A 9,651-nucleotide genomic window follows, 5' to 3' on the forward strand; every position below is an offset into this window, starting at 1 on the left:
CATCAATCGTTATTTGAAGAAGCTGGTGTTTGGGGGAAGAAGAAAGCATGAGCACGTGCAAATTATAAAAGTGTTAAGTGTTGTAAAAGGGGAGGGGGGTAGAACAAAGTAAATATCCGAAGTTGATTAAATCACACCAGGCTCAATTAGTTTCGGATCAAACAATTTCAGTCAGAATGTGAGGTTTATAGGTCGGGGGACTGGGGAAATATACTAAAAGAGGGGAGTGGGTCGATTTGCCGCGTTGGATCCGCCTTTGGGCAAATTTACATGTTTCTTTCTTCTTCTTTTTTTCTTCTTTAATGAATGTATGTATACATGCAGATATTGTTGGTTTTACAAAGTAGAGAAATGAATTGGCGCAAATGTTCCTGAATATATGGGCATTGTTAAAACGCGGAACGGAAAATTATTTTTAGGAAATTGTTCTCAGGCGGTAAAACGTTATCTTAAAATTTTGCACCATAAATTGATTAAGCTAACTTGGATGTTTGCATAAAAGATTTCATATAGTTTTACAAGAATCTTGTAATTTTAGCATTGGCAGAGGTGGGGTGTTGGCAAGCAGAGGATAGCGAACAGAAAGAACCCACAGGGTTTGAATGCTCCCCTCTCGTGGCAAAAAGTCTATAACGCACATGTACAGTGTATCTACACATGATGCAGTGTATTCTTACATTTATTGTTCACTGACTTTATGATACATATAATATATATAAGTATATGAAAATCAGAATGATACATTCTATAAAATAAACGCAATCATTTACTGCTAGCGACCACGCGACGTATCGAAAACTGGAGAGCGGATGGAAGATATAATTTTGATTAGATTGAAATATACAAAAATTGTTTATAGTTGCTATAAACAATTTTTGTATATTTCAATTCAGTCTTTGTTATGAAGCGAGTCCTTTATGACATCATCATAACGTTAACCGGTGGCGTTTTATACATGCAAGAATAATAATATTATGGTGATTATTATATAATATAATAATATAATGATTGTTTTTATGGAATGTTTCATTCTGATTTTCATTACTAAATTACAAATTGATTGTTATATGGAGACGTCACCATTGCCGGTGAAGGGTAGTTTCTTTGGAAACGAGGGGGTTATTTATATTCGGTCTTTCTATAGAAAGACCGAATATAAATAACCCCCTCGTTTCCAATTTCTATAGAAAGACCGAATATAAATAACCCACTCGTTTCCAAAGAAACTATAAATAAGCGTGAACTTGTAACAGATTGTTTGTTGGTTTTTTTTTATCTAACTATTCGTATACATGTAGTTCGATCATTAATGAGATGACCTTTTAATTCAATTCAAACATAAATTCTCTGTTAGATTATTATTTTTATGATTAATTATGATGATTTGAAAATGCATATGTATTTGTATGAAGTAAACATGAAACAGTGGATTCTGAGTATGCCTTCCCGTTCTCTTTGTAACATCTGCTTCCCTTCATTTTACAAAATGCTGACCTCTTCCGGATATTATTACATAAAATATTTTCCGTTTTTAATTTCCTGTTTTAGCAACACCCCGAATATATAGAGTTGTCTTTAGACTTACTGCTTATCAGTAATAATTTCTAATAATATATATCTTACCGAATTGTATTCGTATAATATGGTACTGTGTAATTTTTCCATTATTGAAGGTACTCGCACCTCATCAGTCAAAGAAGTTAAACGTCCTCCTGCTTTCATCTTTCTTGAACAGCAACTTCTTCAAACATGCAATGTTTGATGTTAACTAATGAACCGCTTAAAAATACATCAGTCAATTAAAAAAAACCGCATCAACAAGGAAGCGAATTTCATTTATGTGTGGTAACATTCACAGGGCCCCCAGATTAATTATTATTAAATTAAAAAGAGTTCTGTTATACAACCTGTTTCGATTCGATAAATTTCGTTTCAATTAATTCGACAGATTTCGTTTCGTTTCGCATTTTACAGGTACCCAACTCAATTACATTGAAGATATCTTTAATTACATCTGAATATCTTTGAGTCATTGCGCGTATTTGATGCGCTCATCAAATAAATTATTGCTCTCATCAATCAAATTTATGCGCGGTTCAATGTAGTGGAATTATTGCTCACAAAATTTAATTTGGCGATCGGTATGAATATGATTTAAATAATGTTCTCTTTAATTTAATTGAGGATATCTTCATCATTTACAACGATTAATGCGCGCACCAACTCTTTCCAATAAGTGGATATGGTGAATTAATGACATATATTATTAGACAAATGCTCTTCTTGAAAGGATTATTATGTATCAATTAGAAATAGATTATTTTTCACCAGCTACTTGTGAATATTGATTATTTTGAAAATATTAGATGAAACATCGATATCTTCGCTAGCCAAGTGTCCGGTTTGCCTGAGAGTAAGCGAGTCGGACACCAGGCGTTATTTGAGAGATGAATGTCAGTCAAGAAGAAAAGAACATATTTACATAAATATGAAAATGGTTTATATTTTTTATGTAGACGTAGAAATTAAACGTTAAACCTAGTAGACTGATCTCTAGCCTGCATAATAGTTACCCTACGGGTGTCCGTTGAGCTCCGGGCGATTTCAATGGGGACATGTGACTGACACAGCGCTATTCACTATATAGGGGGTCACGTAGTACTGCTCAGCATCATGCATTAGAAATCTAGAGGGGTAATACACCTACACAGCGGCTAGACTACTTTTAAAGACTCTCAGTGATTCAAGTTTTCCCTCCATTTTGTCTACTGTCTAATGTGTTTAAACGGTAGCTTATTATAGAGAGATAATTATTTGTTTAGTTGTAAACGAAGATTGAGGTGTATATATATATATATTTATATATATATATATATATATATATAATATATATATATATATATATATATATATATATATATACATGTATATATATATATATATATGTGTGTGTGTGTGTGTGTGTGTGTGTGTGTGTGTACACAATTACAGGACTATAAAGTAAAACTAACATATATAATCAAACGCAATAAATTTCTTAAAACATTGCCTAAATAGAAAATATATGGAGCGCCAAATTAACATAAACTCAAATAATTGAAGATATCTTCAATTATTTGAAGATATCATCAATTCATTTGATGCGCGCAACAATTGAATTAAAGATTTCTTCAAATAAATAATGATATCTTCAATTCTGAATTATTGCGCGCATTAATTGAATTGATGATAGCATTAATTCTTCAACTGAATTGATGCGCGCTTCAATTGAATTAATGATCTCTTACAATTCAATTGAAGAGAGCAATAATTGATATAATGCGCGCATTAAATCAATTGATGAGAGCAATAATTGAATTGATGCGCGCATTAATTCATTTGATGAGAGCAATAATTGATTTAATGCGCGCATTAATTCAATTAAAGAGAGTAATAATTGAATTGATGATATCTTCAAATAATTGAAGATATCTTCAATCATTTGAGTTTATGTTAATTTGGCGCTCCATAAAAATAAGCATGCAATCATATGTTAAAGGGGCATGGACACGATTTGAGCTGCACATTTTCAAATTTCACCTGTCCATGTTTAATTTCCAGTGGTCAGCAAAAATTTGAATGTCAGTTGCCGAGATACGTGGGAGATACAGAGCTCACAATTCTTTTTTATGTAAACAAGACTCTTGCCATGTTTTAGTTTACTTATGTTAAATATACTAGTAAAGGTTTCGTTTAAAGCAGATTTTTTTTTTCAATCTACAAGTTAATTCTTAACACAATTAAATAGTCTCTAGTGTTTGTCACATCTCACTTTGTTTTTAACAGGCTATTTTCTATTGAGCGATCTATGTGTAAACAAAAACTTGGCACGCGCCTTGTTTACACGACAAAGAATTGTGACTGCTGTATCTCACTTGTAACTCAATGTCATATAAACTGATATTCAAATTTTGTTTGCATTGTTAGCAATAAAAGTGGAAAATTAAAATTAAATAAAAATTCGACTCAAGTCTATGTCTCTTTAAACCCCGCATAGTACTATTGGAAAATGTCTGGGACGTTTCGCACCACAAATAGGAGCGAACCGTCTCAGCGCGAAACGTCTTTCGACATGGGTGCTTGTGGACAGGACTTCCGGTATCCCCCCCCCCCCCCCGATTGTATTTTTGAATGTTCAATTCTTGGGTATTTCGGACGTATTTTTGATAAAATATGTAACTTCAGAGTTTAATCTATTTCAACGGAATACACAAATCTCGCATAGAAACCGTTTTTAAAAATGTCATATCACCGATCATATATAATATATGAAAAGCGCAGGTGCTTGTAGCTGCAGAACTGTAGCTCTTTGGAAAAAATACTGATCCATTTGATGATCACAATATTTTTTCAGAGAGCTACAGTTCTGCAGCTAAGGTGCTTGTGGACAGAACTTCCAGTACACCCCCCTATTGTATTTTTAAATATTCAATTTCTTGGGTATCGGAAGTACTTTTGATAAAATATGTAACTTCAGAGTTTATCTATTTCAATGGAATACACAAATCTCGCATATAAACCGTTTTTAAAAATGTCATATCACCGATCAATATGATCATATATACATGAATGTTCCGTCATGGTACAGTATCACCAATTTTCTTATCAATAACCTAGATGGTTAGGTGTTCGTGATCTGACTTGTGTCAAAGTACACAAATTCAAAAGTGCACTGAAAAATTGTTTATCCAAAAATTATATCAAGGAATGGAAATCACAAGCTACTTCACAATACGATAAAAACTTAAATTGAATTTTAAACAAAATTTTGGTCAAGAGGAATATTTAGAATCGCTCAAAAACTTTGAGCTGAGGAGAAGTTTTACGCTCATAGATTAAATACTGAAAGAGGTCGATACCAAGGCATTCCTAGACGAGAGAGACACTGTACTAGATGTAATACTAATATACTTGATGATGAAAAACATTTTTACTGTCATGTTTTCGTGATTAGGAGGAAAGAAATGTTTTATATGAATTGGTGAATAACTGTCGTAAGAACTTTTGTAACATGAATAATGATCGAAAGTTGATATGGCTCATGACAAATGAAAATGCACAAATACTCAAACAAATCAGTAAAATGATTTTAAAACAAGAATATAGAATACCAAGGGTTGTATAACTATACTTGTATGTATAATTTACTCCTTGTAGCTTTCAAATACATGTAAATACACCTATAAATAAGCTGTCTCGAATACCTAGGATACAAGATTGCCAATCTGATTGACATGGCACAGGCACTGTCCCTTGGTAACCTCTGTATTCGTGACAACATTTTATAATATTGTTTTAATTTACTAACCACATATCATCCTTGTTGTACAGCGCATTTTCAATCAGTATTAGAAGCCAACTCAAGACCAACGCCAACGTAGAAACCCTTAACATATATATATGGTATACATTTGTATATTGTATCGTGTAGTCATATTTAATTGTTAGAGTTGTATTCTATACTAGAAGTAAGCTGTCTTGAATATCTAACATGTGTATATAGTATGCATGTGTGCAGTATATGGTATCATCCAGTTATTTTTAATGGTTAAAATTGTATGCTATAGATAAGCTGTCTCGAACACTTAGGGTACAAGACTGCCAGTCTGATTGACTTGGCTCAGGCACCGTCCCTTGGTACCCTCTGTGTTTGTGACAACATTTTATAATATTGTATTACTCTACTTCCCATATAGCACACTTGTTGTACAGAACATTTTCAATCAGTATTGTGATGAGAATTCAATACCTATGTCAATGTAGAAACCCTTAACATTATATGTATATGGTACACATGTGTAAATTGTATCATATGTAGTTATAATGTTAAATTGTTAAAATCGTATATGCCCCCTGAGGGTCCTTAATCGGTGAATAAATAATTATATATTATTTTATTTACAAACCCTATCGGGCATCCAAGCTTCCAAGAAAAGAAGGGGGGGGGGGTGACAATCAAAAGACCAAATACAGAAAAAAGAGTGTACAGCAAATTAAGCTGTCCAATATACAGTGTATGTATAACAATATTGTATTATATCTAAAATTAATTTTTAGAATCTATGATATATAATGAGCATTTGTAGAATAAGCATCTGAGTTATACTTGGTGCAGTGTAGAATCTATGGTGTACTGTAACGTATTTGCCACTGCAACCCACTCAATACAGATTCCATCAGTCTTTCAAAAGTTGCTGGGGCGTTGCATAGGCCAAATGGCATGACATTAAATTGAAATAGTCCACGCTTTGTCGCAAATGCCGTTTTTAGTCTATCCGCTTCATCCATGCCAACCTGCCAGTAACCTGAGCATAGGTCAAGAGTGGAAAACCATTTTGCTCCAGCGAGACTGTCTAGTGAATCGTCTATGCGTGGTAATGGGTATGCATCTTTAATTGTGACAGCATTCAGACGCCTGTAGTCCACACAAAACCGTAATGAACCATCTTTCTTTTTCACTAAAACTACACCCGATGCCCAAGGACTATTGGATTCTTCTATTATATTTCTGCTAAGTAAATCATCCACTTGTTTGTTCATTTCGTCCTCTAAATGATGTGGTATTCTTCTAGGAGGCTCTTTCAACGGACGAGCATTGTTGGTGTCGATTGTGTGTTTCACTAGTGCAGTACGTCCCAAATCTTTATCTGACGTGGCAAATATGTTGCTATAGTCAAGTAAGAATTGTTTTAATTTAAATGTCTCATCCGTGGTCAACTTGGATTTAGATCTTTGGAAAAGGTCTTGCAGGTGGGCAGGTAGATCGCTATATTTTTCCCTGCTACTTGTACTGTGAATGGGTGGGGTATCATATACAGTTTCAACTGTGCTCAACGTTGCAACAAATGTACCTGGATACACTATTTGATAGTCATGAGAAGGATTCATCATACGAACTGGCACTTCCCCATCCTTTATGTAGCCCACTGTTCTCGCTACTAACGCTTTTCCCGATCTGAGAAATCGTTCTGAAGGTTCAATTAAACCTAAAACGTCCTTCGCTTGACAATACTCGTGTGGTTTTATGACACGGCAATATGTCACGACTTCACTTCTTGCCGGAATATTGACAACTTCCTTTGAAGTGATTCTGAAACAACCTAAGTAACCGACTAATTCAACATTGTAGCATTTGTCGCCAATCTTAAAATTCCCTTTCTTGATATCAATTGTGCAATCATATTTCCTCATGAAATCCAATCCAATAACACCATCTAAAGATGAATCCGCTACTATGACATCTTGATTGCCCAAGTTGATATTGAGAGACGTTTTTCCTATGACAGACAGATCGGTTCCAGTCGCAGAGGCGACCTTTTGATCAGTGTTATACAATAGAGGTTTCTTTTCTATTACTTGATAAATTCTATTTGACAACACCAACAAAGTAGCTCCCGTATCAATAAGCAAATTTGTTTCTACCCCGTGAACATTGGCTCTTACATACATGCCAGCTTCTGGATAATTTTGGTTGACGCCTATTTGCGCTCTTTTAGAGGTAATGCACTTGAATGTGCTTTGTTTGTGGTGTTTCTTATTTCGATTACTTGACTTATTATTGGTCTGCTTTACCTCTTGTGGGCAGTCAGCACGATAATGATACTCTGATCCACACAAATAACATCGCCTGTTGTGTGGATTAGTTGCTACTTTCTTGTATGTACCAGTCCTCGAAGTATTAGCCTTAATTCACTAACTTCCCTTCGAAGTTTCGCTATTTCGTCTTTCAAAGCCAGCAGGTCATTAGCTTTTAAAGAATCAACACCAGTATGACTCCGTTTGCTAGTATCTGCTTTTTCTGAGTGCATTGGTCGTAAATGAGTTTGTGATTCTAGCACTTTACGATCCGATTTTACAAACGCCTCTAGTTCCACGGCATGTCTTATTGCATCGTTTAGATTTGACGGTCTCGCTTGCTTTACTCTCATTCTCATATCAGAATCCAAAAGAGCATCGATGAACTGCTCTTTAGCCAAGGTCTCTTTAACATCTCCTGGAGCCGTTGGATAGGCTATACTAAGTTAGTGAGTCTTCTAATAGACTGACCTAGTTCCGGCAACGTTTCTGTTGCTTTTTGTCTGCGCTGTCGCAGCTGGGTTCTATATAATTCATTTTGGTTTGAAGGTGCAAACCTTTCTTCTAATGCATTAACTAGCAATGTGTAGTCATGCTTATGTGTGCCAGGCAAGTTTCCCAGCACACCTTGTGCTTGTCCACGTAGGGAAACTGCTAAATAGAGACCTCTATCACGTTCTGTCCATCTATTTAACATGGCACATGCATCAAAATGCGAACGATAATGTAGCCAAGATCCCGTGCCATCAAATGTTGCTGGCTTAATGTTAGACTTTAATTTCTTGTCTTCTCAGACTTCTGTCTGTAAAACCAGTATTCTTGATCCTGTCGTCTAGACGCGCAGTGTTGTATCCCGGAATATTTCGTCGGCGTGTTATATTTGACTCCGGCAAATACTGAGAAATAGGTGTTGACGTTTGACTAAAATAATCATGGTTACCGTGTTCAACATTACTGTATGAGACATCTTCTCGTTCTGTATCATCAATTTGAAATCTAACTCTTTCAGTCGAGCGTAATTTAGGTTTGACATCACCATGATAATCTATTTCAGATGTTCTATTAGACACAAACCCCGAGTCTCGAGGTCGTGTGTCAGGATGTAACACAGGGGTAAAAGTTTTACCCGACTCTACATCAGCACTTGCTGTTTTTGTAGTGTTACGCATATCAAAACTCTCACATTTTAATTCCGCCAACTGTTTCTCAATCAGAGTTATTTCTCTGTCAATTTCGTCGATATCAGACATGTCTCCGTCAACAAAGAAAAACAACAGTGATGCCTATACAGCAATATCAATGATCAAAACTAACAATGAAACTTAATTTTCCTTTAACCGCTGCCACCAAATTTTGTAACGTATTTACCTAATAAATGATCAGAAAATTGATGAGTTCGCTTAGGTTTCCTTCCTAAGAAATTAAGTTCAATCATAATACTCTTACTGTCATGTATCTATCTTCGTTGCAGACGAACAGGAACAATAACATTGACGTTAATAAATAAACCAGGATAGGCTAACTGACTAAAACCCGGAATAATATTTTCCTTGGTCCTACTTGGATGATCATTAAACAAACCATGAGCTAATAGTAAAAAATAATCAGACTAATCGAAACGAGAAATCACAAATACATGTATAACTTAAGTAGCTACAGACTGAGTGGTATAACAAACAATTCTGTTGTTTCCCGACACAGTCTGCAGCTACCTAACCTAAGCTCTCTACCGTCCTATCACCCGGGAAAGTCACCGAGACACTATCCCTGAAACAAGTCACCAAGACACAATTCTAAAGTCACAAAGGACCAAGTGTAGGAGCTGAGTGGCCTAGCTAACAATTCTGTTGCTTTCCGACACAACCCCAAGCTTGTCCTGAATACCAACTCAATACTACCAGTCAAAGGACCTCAATCGAGTTCGAGTACCAACAAACTAACTGAAGATGACAGGACGGCTCTATTTATACCCTTTGGTCTTAGGTTGATCAACAATGATTGGCTACTTATACTAAGATTATGATTGGATGGCTATAC

General features: G+C 35.2%; 1 protein-coding gene across 1 annotated transcript in view; it reads left to right on the plus strand.

Moving 5' to 3' along the window:
• The window catches only part of LOC125648051 (Parkinson disease protein 7 homolog), a 112,306-nt gene that overhangs the window by 33,978 nt on the left and 68,677 nt on the right, over positions 1-9,651 (plus strand). The gene's annotated exons all lie outside the window — the stretch shown is intronic.

This window comes from Ostrea edulis, chromosome 6 (assembly GCF_947568905.1).
Source record: "Ostrea edulis chromosome 6, xbOstEdul1.1, whole genome shotgun sequence".
NCBI lineage: Eukaryota > Metazoa > Mollusca > Bivalvia > Ostreida > Ostreidae > Ostrea > Ostrea edulis.